Source organism: Podarcis pityusensis (assembly GCF_964106645.2).
Source record: "Podarcis pityusensis genome assembly, chromosome: 12".
Classification (NCBI taxonomy): domain Eukaryota; kingdom Metazoa; phylum Chordata; class Lepidosauria; order Squamata; family Lacertidae; genus Podarcis; species Podarcis pityusensis.
This window is the reverse complement of record NC_138037.1, coordinates 16,084,773-16,095,183: the sequence shown is the minus strand read 5'-3', so window position 1 is coordinate 16,095,183 and position 10,411 is coordinate 16,084,773.

The following is a 10,411-nucleotide window of genomic DNA, read 5'->3' as shown; positions in this document are numbered from 1 at the left end:
CAGACCAAGTTGTTGGTTGTCAACTAAGCCAGAGTTTATTTCCTGAGCCTTCGCTTCACCATCACTTCCGTGAGCATTTCCTCCCCTGAAATATTTTCCTAACCCAAAGAAAGAAGCTAGACAGGGTGGGATGAAATGCAAATGACTTGGGGGAGGAAATTAGAAAGAAAAAAGAGGAAATAAATAGCAAAGGAAGGTTCTAATACACAATTATTAGAGGGTTGTGAATACTGAAAGGACAGCAAACCTCCTTTTCTCTCTCCCCATTATTTCTTTTCAAGAAACAGTCAACTGCCTTGTTTCTTTCTTTCTTTGTTCATGTATTTGTGACATTTCTATATCTTCCACTTTCTCCCAGCGCAGGACCCAAGCGTAAATTAAAACAGATGCAGCTAAAACACGTGCACCCACACACAGTATAAATATCTCAAGAACACAAATAAGTAACCCCTGTTAAAAACAGCATAGGGAAAACACTTAAAACCATTTAGTAGAACCCACCCTCAAAGACCCTGCCACCACAGCTGGTTGGTGGCTGAAGTCCGGTCAGAACAAAGTAGATTTTGTCTGCTGGTGAAAGGAAAGCAGAGGCAAGGCCAATCTAGTTGCCCATGGAAGGGAGTTCCACAATCTGAGAGCAGCCACCGAGAAGGCCCTCTCTTGTGTCCTCACCAAACATGCCTGATCAGGCGGAGGCAAAGCCCAGGCAGGCTCATGTAGGGAGATGTGGTCCTTCGGATTCTTAAATCCCACCTGCCCATCTGCACAAAACCTTAAGAGAGCCAGTGTGGTGTAGTGGTTAAGAGAGGTCGACTCGTAATCTGGTGAACTGGGTTCGCGTCTCCGCTCCTCCATATGCAGCTGCTGGGTGACCTTGGGCTAGTCACACTTCTCTGAAGTGTCTCAGCCTCACTCACAGAGTGTTTGTTGTGGGGGAAGTAAGGAAAAGGAGAATGTTAGCCGCTTTGAGACTCCTTCGGGTAGTTATAAAGCGGGATATCAAATCCAAGCTCTTCTTCTTCTTAAATCCCTATTGCACAATTCCTCCCACACCACATTTTTAGAAATACATGATTAAATTTATATGCCACCTTTTCACCAAGAAGCCCTTGGTTCTTCTTCCCCACGCCCCAGCATTTTATCCTCACAACAACCTTGTGAGGTAGGCTAAGCTAAGAGAGAGACAGGCAGACAGAGAGTCCCTAGTCCATCTGATTTATAGCTGATTGGGGATTTGAAACCAGGCCACGGGGTCACAGCTATTCACCTCTCCATGTTCAGAGACCAGCCAAACAATTGTCTGAGAAACCAGTCATATAGCTACTGCTGACCTATTTTGGTTCTTTCCTTCAAAGAACATCTGGCAAGGAGGCAATCTTTCCCTGTTCATTTCTAATTTAATCAGGGCTGCAGAAATAGGCTTTCACACTTAACTTTCCCCATAGATGCAGTCCGGTGTTGCTCAAAAGCATCCATATCTTCAGTAAGAACGGCCACTTCTGTTACTCTGGAATCATCTCGGCAACAATGGATTCTTAGCAATATATATATATATATTTTAATGTGTACTTTATTTGTAAAATCACAATATTTGTAAGCTGCTTTGAGTATCATTTTAATAGAAAAGCAAGCTATAATGATTAAACCTTAAAACCTTAAACCTTACTCTGACACTCTTATTACTACAAAAGGCTGGCTCATTTCCAGCTGCTCTGAGAATAAACATTTTTTATTCTTCTTCTTAATAAATTAACGAATTTTTCAAAAAGAAAAGAAACAAAAACAAATGCAGTCGAATGGTACAAACTAATCCATAATCAACAAGACAATGTGTTCTTTGCATTCAAGTGTGGGGGGAGGTCTGGTGTTCTCAAAGAATCATGGGAACCATGGTTTGTTAAAGGTGCTGGAAGTTGTTAAGAAACCCCGTTCCTCTCAGAGAGCCACAGTTTAACAACCAGACCTTCCTCCCAGGGAATTCTTAGCAGAAACTACAGTTTCCAGGATTCTTTGGGGTCTGCTAGCAACTCTCAGCACCCTTTAAAACTACAGGTCCCAGGATTATTTGGGGGGAAAGCACGGTTTTTTAAAGCAGTATGATAGTGCTTTAAATGTATAATGCAGATGGGCAAGGATAAACCAAGCAAGGATTTATTCTTGGTTATTTATGCTTTGGTTTAGTTAAAGTGTGTGGGGTTTTTTACCACTAGATGGAAGCAGCTGTCTAGACTATAACTTTCGATAGCTTTAAAAGAGGGAGAGGCATGAGAGGGATTTGTTTAAAAAAATCCTAATGCAATCTGGGATATTTCCTCTCCCTCTTTTAATGGGAACATTTTTAAAAAATAAAAATAAAAATGAATAGACTGAGGAAATGAATGCGAGTGCTTACGTCTCGCTATAACAGACAGAAAAGGAGCATTTTCCAATGCTTGAGTTAACCTCCCTTTGCAGATCGTGGCTGACCAAGCAAATAACATATTAAAATAATCACAGGTAATGCTTAGATATCATGCGCTGGCCTCCTCCACCTTTGCACAATCTGCTCCGTTTCTTCAGATGCTCCGATGTGTAAAGAGGAGGCTGCCTGATTGACGGCATTCGCCAGGGCTGATGTCTGCAGCGACAAGCAGTGGCAGATATTGAGGCTCAAGGAGTTACCTTACTTAAAGGCTGGAAGTAGAGACTGCCATATAGCCATGCAAAATCCATTAAGGTCGTTTCAGTGTTCGTGTGGAAGCACCAAGGAAGTCAAGGCCTGCTCACACTGTGGTACTCCCTGAAAAGACGCCAACTGGCTTTTCACAACAGTTAATGAAGCAAACGATAAAGCAGTTTGCATGTTTATCGTTGGCATTGCAAAGCAAAATCCACTGAGAACTTGCCCCGGGCAGTCCTGATTTAAAGAAGTAAAGGTAAAGGTAAAGGGGACCCCTGACCATTAGGTCCAGTTGTGGCCGACTCTGGGGTTGCAGTGCTCATCTTGCTTTATTGGCCGAGGGAGCCGGCATTTGTCCGCAGACAGCTTCCGGGTCATGTGGCCAGCATGACTAAGCCACTTCTGGCGAACCAGAGCAGCGCACGGAAATGCCGTTTACCTTCCCGCTGGAGCGGTACCTATTTATCTACTTGCACTTTGACGTGCTTTCAAACTGCTAGGTTGGCAGGAGCAGGGACCGAGCAACGGGAGCTCACCCCGTCACAGGGATTCGAACCGCCGACCTGATCGGCAAGTCCTAGGCTCTGTGGTTTAACCCACAGCACCACCCGTGTCCCTTTAAAGAAGTAAGAAACACGCAAAAAGTGATGGTGGTTATGATCAACATGGCACACCACATTAAGAACAGTTTGGCGTTTAATAGAGCATTCTCAACTTGGTGTTTGTGTGTGTGTCTTACAAAGTAAGATTCTAGTCCTTAGGTCTTCAGAGATCAACATGCAAATATACGATCGATACCTGGGAATGAAGGAAGAGCTGCTGAATCAGACCAAGGTTCATCTAGTCCAGCATCATATTTCCTGGGGTCTAGCCCCATGCATCCCAAAATAGCCACAACCATGCCATGGGCCTGGCAACTTCTGCTGTTGACCTATGGAAACCCTTGTCAGAGGTACATTGCCTTTGAAACATGGGCCTATCTAGCAAGACATGAATCGCTGGTTTGCGTGCATCTTAAATATACCACACTTTGGACCCTCCTTGAGTGTCCTTCAACCCTGATAATGCCTTTGCTTGCCTGGATGGAAGATAGAGAGCAATGTTTGAGTGAAGTTAGAAATTAGCTTACTGTACAAAGGTCAAAGGTTGCATTTGTTGCGCCACCCACTTTTGCTTCTAGCCCCACTCATTCCTGGCATATGATGCCCAGCACATTGCCTCATGCTCGAACGTGGACCTCATGTGACGCCCAGGACATGGACCTCATGCTTGAAAAGGTTCACCACCCTTGGCATAGGTGGATACAGTATGTGTGGCTGGATCCAGACACAGCCATACTTAGAGTGGGTCCTCAATGAATCCTGACTAACCAATTGCTTTAATAGATTGGGATCCTTCCCCTTTTCGCCTTACGTTGAGACCACGCACAGCTCAACCGAATCTCCATTCCCTTCTTTTTCATAAAAACAAAAGCAGTTCCTTCAATTAGATTCAGCTGAAATTTAATCTAGTCCATTTGCAAGTAATTTACTCGTGTAGTATTTTAAACAGAGCTCCTTTTTCAACGCTACCCGTATTTAGATCTCCAAATAAAGTGGCCCGTTTAAAATAATTTTTCTCAGCTGCAATAATTCGGTTTGTCAAATGAATTTAAATCACTGATTTGATTACGCCATGGAGCTTGTGTTTTGAGGGAAAGCGCAGAGGGGATGGTACTAGGCACAAATGCAGTGTAATGATCTATTACTGTACCCTGATCGGATCCTGTTGCACTCAGGTCCTGCTTGCAAGCTTCCCACAGGCACCTGGTTGGCCACTGTGGGATTGGCCTGATTCAGCACCCTCCTCATGTCCTTATAATTCACCAGTGCTAAATGACATGAAATGGAGGGTGCCTGTTAACTTGGATGGCTTTAAAAGGGGCTAGATAAATTGGTTAAGGTTGGTTCTGTCAGCTCTTAATAGCTAAATGAATCCTTGAGACCTTCCAGGTTCAGAGGCAGGCAACCTCTAAATACTATTTGCTTGCAGGGGGGTAAGGTAAAGGTAAAGGACCCCTGGACAGTTAAGTCCAGTCAAAGGCGACTATGGGGTTGCGGTGCTCATCTCGCTTTCAGGCCGAAGGAGCCGGTGTTTGTCCACAGATGGTTTTCTGGGTCATGTGGCCAGCATGACTAAACCACTTCTGGCCTTGGGTCTGATCCAGATTGGCTTTTCTTATGTCCACACATAAGTAGGGCTTTGCTTTCAATAAGCGTGGTTAGGATTGGGCCCAAATACATTGTTATCCATTTTGTGCTTTGCCGTATTGAAAAGTCCTCGTCTGCCTGCTTCGCATTCTTCACAGGACTTCGCACCTCAAGACCTCTCCATCAGGGATTAGTTGATCCTTTAATCACAGTTACAATTACTTTGATACTGTCTTTGTTTTGGCATCAGAGAAATTAAAATATAACCCATTTACATCTTAATTTTATTGGTATGCACACTTTAAATGAGATTCAACAGCTCTCCCTTTGTTCTGTATTTACATTTATTGATTCCAGACGATTATCTAGAGAATAATAATTAATATCAGATTTTCTTGGTCCTTCTTTGAGAGTAAATATTTGAAAAGAAATTATTCATTTCTCCAGCTTCCTTTTTCTTTCTTTTTTTTCAAAAGCAAAATGCTGTTCTGCAAATAAAATACTGTTTGCAGTAGTGACAGGCAATTAGCAAACGATTTTGGTTTACTTTGCATTTACTTACAGTGATTTTCTGCTCTCGAGCTAAATGGGGAACAATTATATGTGACATTCTTTTTCTTTAGAGTTAGACTTCTCTGTTTCAGGATTATATGGATAGCAGAAGTCACCACAGCAAGTCCTGAATGCACAATAAAGTGTTTACAGTCAGAGCTATGATCAAAAATGCTGCATAGGATGGCATCTAACTAAATCTCATTGATAGTACACTGGTTTAATTGAATGGACCTAAGTCAGTCACATCCATTAATTTCAGTGGATCTGCTCTGAGCATGGCCACATCCGCCCATTTAAAGCCCCATGATACCACTTTAAACAGTTGTGGCTTCACCCCAAAGAATTATGGGAGCCGTAGTTTGCTAAGTGTGCTGAGAGCTTTCTAGAAGGTCCCCATTCCATTCACAAATTACAATTCTCAACCCCTCTTCTGAGGAAATTGTAGTTCTGTGAGGGGAATAGGGGCCTCCTAATAACAAATCCATATTCAGCTAAATTCCACTTTAGATATAAAAGAGGGCTTGTTGGATTGTAGCCCTGTCCAATTGGTAGGCAAAGCATGAATGCTTCCTGTATTCTAGTGCTTCATTGTAAGGTCTTGGTGATGGTTCAAAATCTCAGATTAACAGATTACAAACTAATAGATTGACAAGTTACAGCAGGGTTCTCAACAGCTGATTTCAGTGGCCACTCAGCTTCTCATCCTCCTCCTCTTTGTGGTTCCTTACTGTCCACTTGCCTGCTCAACGCCCATCACCTTCCCCTTGCCTCGACCTCTCCTTCTGAGATCAGCAAGGGCAATGGCAGGAAGACGGCCCTATTCAGGGAGAAAGTCACTTGCCAAGTTCCCCCAACCAATCTGGAGCCAACATTGTCTGTAGACCAGGGATGGAGAACCTGTGGCCTTCAAGATATTAGTGGACTTCAACTTCCATGGCCTCTGACCATTGGGGAAGGGCCATGGCTCAGGAGTAGAGCACACCGAACCTGCAAAAATGTCCCATGTTCAATGGCATCTCCCGGTAGGCTTTGCCATGTCCCTTATCTGAAGCTCTGTAGAGCTGCTGACCTAGATAGACCAATGGTCTAAGTCAGTGCAAGACAGTTTCCTATGTTCCTCTTTTAGCCATTTTTGGCCGGGGCTGATTGGCCTTGGAGTCCTACACCATTCCTGCTTTTGGCTGAAGTCCCTGGTTCCAGCCTCTTCTTTCTCTGCAGTATTCTAAGTATTTCCTTCTCTCCACATGTTACAACAAATGCTTCCTTTGCCTTGCCGATTTGAGAAAAGCTTCTGCTTCAGCAGTTTCTCAAGTGCAGGGCACTGAAGTATGGAAATAGCTGGGGTCCATCTTGCTTCCCTCTCCAGAGATCTTAAGAAAACCTTATGAAAAACGACCAGAATCCTGAAAGTAAACCCCACGTCCCTCACACAAGCCATTTGTATTCTCATTTATTTAATAACTCTTTACATCCATCTAGGTCAGTTAAAATGAAGACCTTGTTGCAAGTTAGATGATTATGAGTTGCAATCCATTTAACGGGCCCAATGATTCGTGCTTAATTTATTGACTTTTTAAACATGCGGCATCTGAGTCGCCGCGGCGAGGCTTTAAACACACACATGCATGCGCTGACACATCTGCCTCGTGCACAATTGCCTGGGCAGAGAGATCAGGCGTAGACTTTGGGAGAGTGTGTTACTTTTTACGCACTTGTTTAATTTAATGCTGTTGTGCTAATGAGACTGTCTGGGTTGAATGGCTCCCTCTCAGGAGCGCTTTGGATTTTATGCGGACATGATGGGCCTTCAATGAGGGTTTGATGATTTACGTCGCAAGGGCAGCTGGCGCCGGGAGTTGAGCTGCGCTTGCATTTTATTGTCCTTTAACACACACACAAACACACACACACACACAACCATACACAACAAACGGGCAATTGGGCAAATGAGGTATACTTTGTTTACAGCTAAGGGTGAACTATGCATTAAATTATAGACCACAAAGAAGGCTGATTGCCGAAGAATTGATGCTTTTCAATTATGGTGCTGGAGGAGACTCTTGAGAGTCCCATGGACTGCAAGAAGATCAAACCTATCCATTCTGAAGGAAATCAGCCCTGAGTGCACACTGGAAGGACAGATCCTGAAGCTGAGGCTCCAATACTTTGTCCACCTCATGAGAAGAGAAGACTCCCTGGTAAAGACCCTGATGTTGGGAAAGATTGAGGGCACAAGGAGAAGGGGACGACAGAGGATGAGATGGTTGGACAGTGTTCTCAAAGCTACCAGCATGAGTTTGACCAAACTGTGGGAGGCAGTGGAAGACAGGAGTGCCTGGCGTGCTCTGGTCCATGGGGTCATGAAGAGTCAGACTTGACTAAATGACTAAACAATAACATGCATTAAATGCCCCCTGGAATCTCTGGTGGCCATTAAAATTGGGGGTTGTTGTATAAATTGGTGGCTGGGTGCAAAGCCTGATGGGAGTGTACTCATGGGATTTTCTCTGTGGATGGGCAAGTAAATTTAAGATGGGCAAGTCAATATGAGAGGGGGGGAATCCTATTTTTTAATATGTATTTTAATGTGAATTTATGGACACCTACAGCAGCAGCAGCAGCAGATAGACAGAGCAATCCTACGTATAGGAAACCAATGGGATTTATACTAGTTTAAATTAAAATAAATGAATTACCCCGTTCCAAATTTTGTTTAGGAGTACTGCTGACTGAGCTGGCCCAACTCGCAGAGGGAAAGCAAGCCTTTATTTTAAGCTTGTTTAACTTACACCAGCCACTGGGTTGTCAAGCCACATGAGTGAGATGAAAGAGGTTTGGAGCAGGTGTCGATCTCTCCCTGCCTTGCCACATCACATTATGGTAAGTATTGTCGTTTTGTCATTATTCAGTATTTCCGAGCATCCCAGCGTAGTTGTCCACAATGTCTCCATGGGCTGAAGGAAGGCTGTGCATATTTTTCGATAAATTTATTCCACAGTATGTGGAATTTATTTGCTTCGGGGCCTTTCCTTTGTGCTTTAATCTTATAAGAGAGGTTTTCCATGAGCACAACCTGCCAGATTTCTTGGTCCTAGAATTCAAATAAATTAGAATTAGGGGGTCTTCCAGTGTTTTGCTCATAACCATTTTAGCCTCCTAGATCCTTTTCACATACACTGCTGTCAAGTTAGGTTGGTACCCATCCTATATTTGTGGACCTGATCCTTTCTTAGGTAAATGCAGAACTCTGTTGGAATTCACTGAGCTAGTTTTGGCCTAGGTCTCCATCCTGCCAAGACCTGTCGAATGCTGAGTCTGTCTTCAAAGGTACAGTGGTACCTCGGTTTACGAACTTAATCCATTCCTGAAGTCCATTCTTAAACCGAATCCATTCTTAAACTGGGGCACACTTTCCCTAATGAGGCCTCCCACCGCCAGTGCCCTTCCACCGTTTGGTTTCCATTTGTAGACCGAGGTAAAGTTCGCAAACCAGAACACTACTTCTGGAAGACAGGAGTGCCTGGCGTGCTCTGGTCCATGGGGTCACGAAGAGTCGGACACGACTAAACAGCCAAACAAAAACAACAACTTCTGGTTTTGCAGAGTTTGTAAACCGAATCATTCATAAACAGGACTCAGTTCTTAAACTGAGGTACCACTGTATTAGCTAGGTTGCTCAGTTTGGTGTCATCTACCAATTATATGCCTTCATCCATAAAGATGTTGAAGAACAGCAGACCCAGGACAGAGTCCTGTGGAACACCACTTGTCCCTTCTCTCCAGGTTGACAAGAAGTCATCAATGAGCACTTTCTGAGGAAGCGTGGGATACGAATAAAATGGATAAATAAAACACAGCTAACGTTCTGGGAGATGTTGAGAAGCTACCTTGGGCTAAACATATTCTTCTGTATTCATGACTTGATCTGCAGCTTATGAAATGTCCTTGAAAATACCAGTTCAGAAAGTTCCGATGCAGCCATGTTGAGTGGGCGTCATCTGTCGAGTAATTGGATTCTCAATGCTGAAAAACAGCTCCCTACATTTCCGTCCCCTCTTTCATGTTAAAAGTTGCAGAGTGAACACTTCAATGGCTTCTTGGGATGTGCCAGTTTTAATTTCCTGATAACAAATAAAACCAATCGTCCCCAAAGAGCAAAGCTAATTCCATGCTCAGATTTATACAACTCCAGCTAAATTATACCCTGTAGTGTGTCTGAAAATGCTTGACACCAAGCAGCCTGGCTTGACTGCCAGCACTTCAAAAAGGGGGTACATTCCAGCACAGCTTTGAGACATTTCTGAAGAGGGAGACCCAGACCCTCAAGGCTTCGGTTCCTTATTAAACCAGCAACCCATGTACAAAAAGTTTACTTTTGTAAATTCAATGTTCGACGTAATCCTCTTTCTTTTGCATGATAACCAGCAGCTTGCGAAGCTTTCGGATGAGATTCCCTGGCCTTGGAAATCTGCCTAGAGAATGAGTGCTCTGAACATTGCATGATGCCAAGCCCTTTATGAGGCATTTATTTCATTTGTGTAGGAAGGTCCCGATCCAGCTGAAGTTGAATTGTTTTGAATCCACTTGATTTGAAGGAGAGACAGCGAGAGAGTGAAAGAGAGACAGCACATTGTTAATTCTCTGTGATGAAGCTTAATGGGCATTAAAGGGCTTAGTTTTGGATGAATTCTGCCCTTTGCAAGACACATCTGTCCCAGTCTTGAAGCAGTGGAATGAAACCATTTTGTTAAATTATGCTCTTGGTTAATTTTGTAGTTTTATGATTTTCATAAATTTTGTGCTTGTTTTAATGGTGATATTTTGTAATCTGCTCTGGGGCTGTTTGGTAAAGGGTGATCTGTAAATACAAATAATTAACAAACAAAACACACCCTCCAATATAAGGACACAAGGCGCCACCTTCTACAAAGTCAGACCAATGGCTCATATAGGTCAGTATTTGCTACACTGACTGGCAAGTGGCTCTCCAGAGTTTCAGACAGGAGAC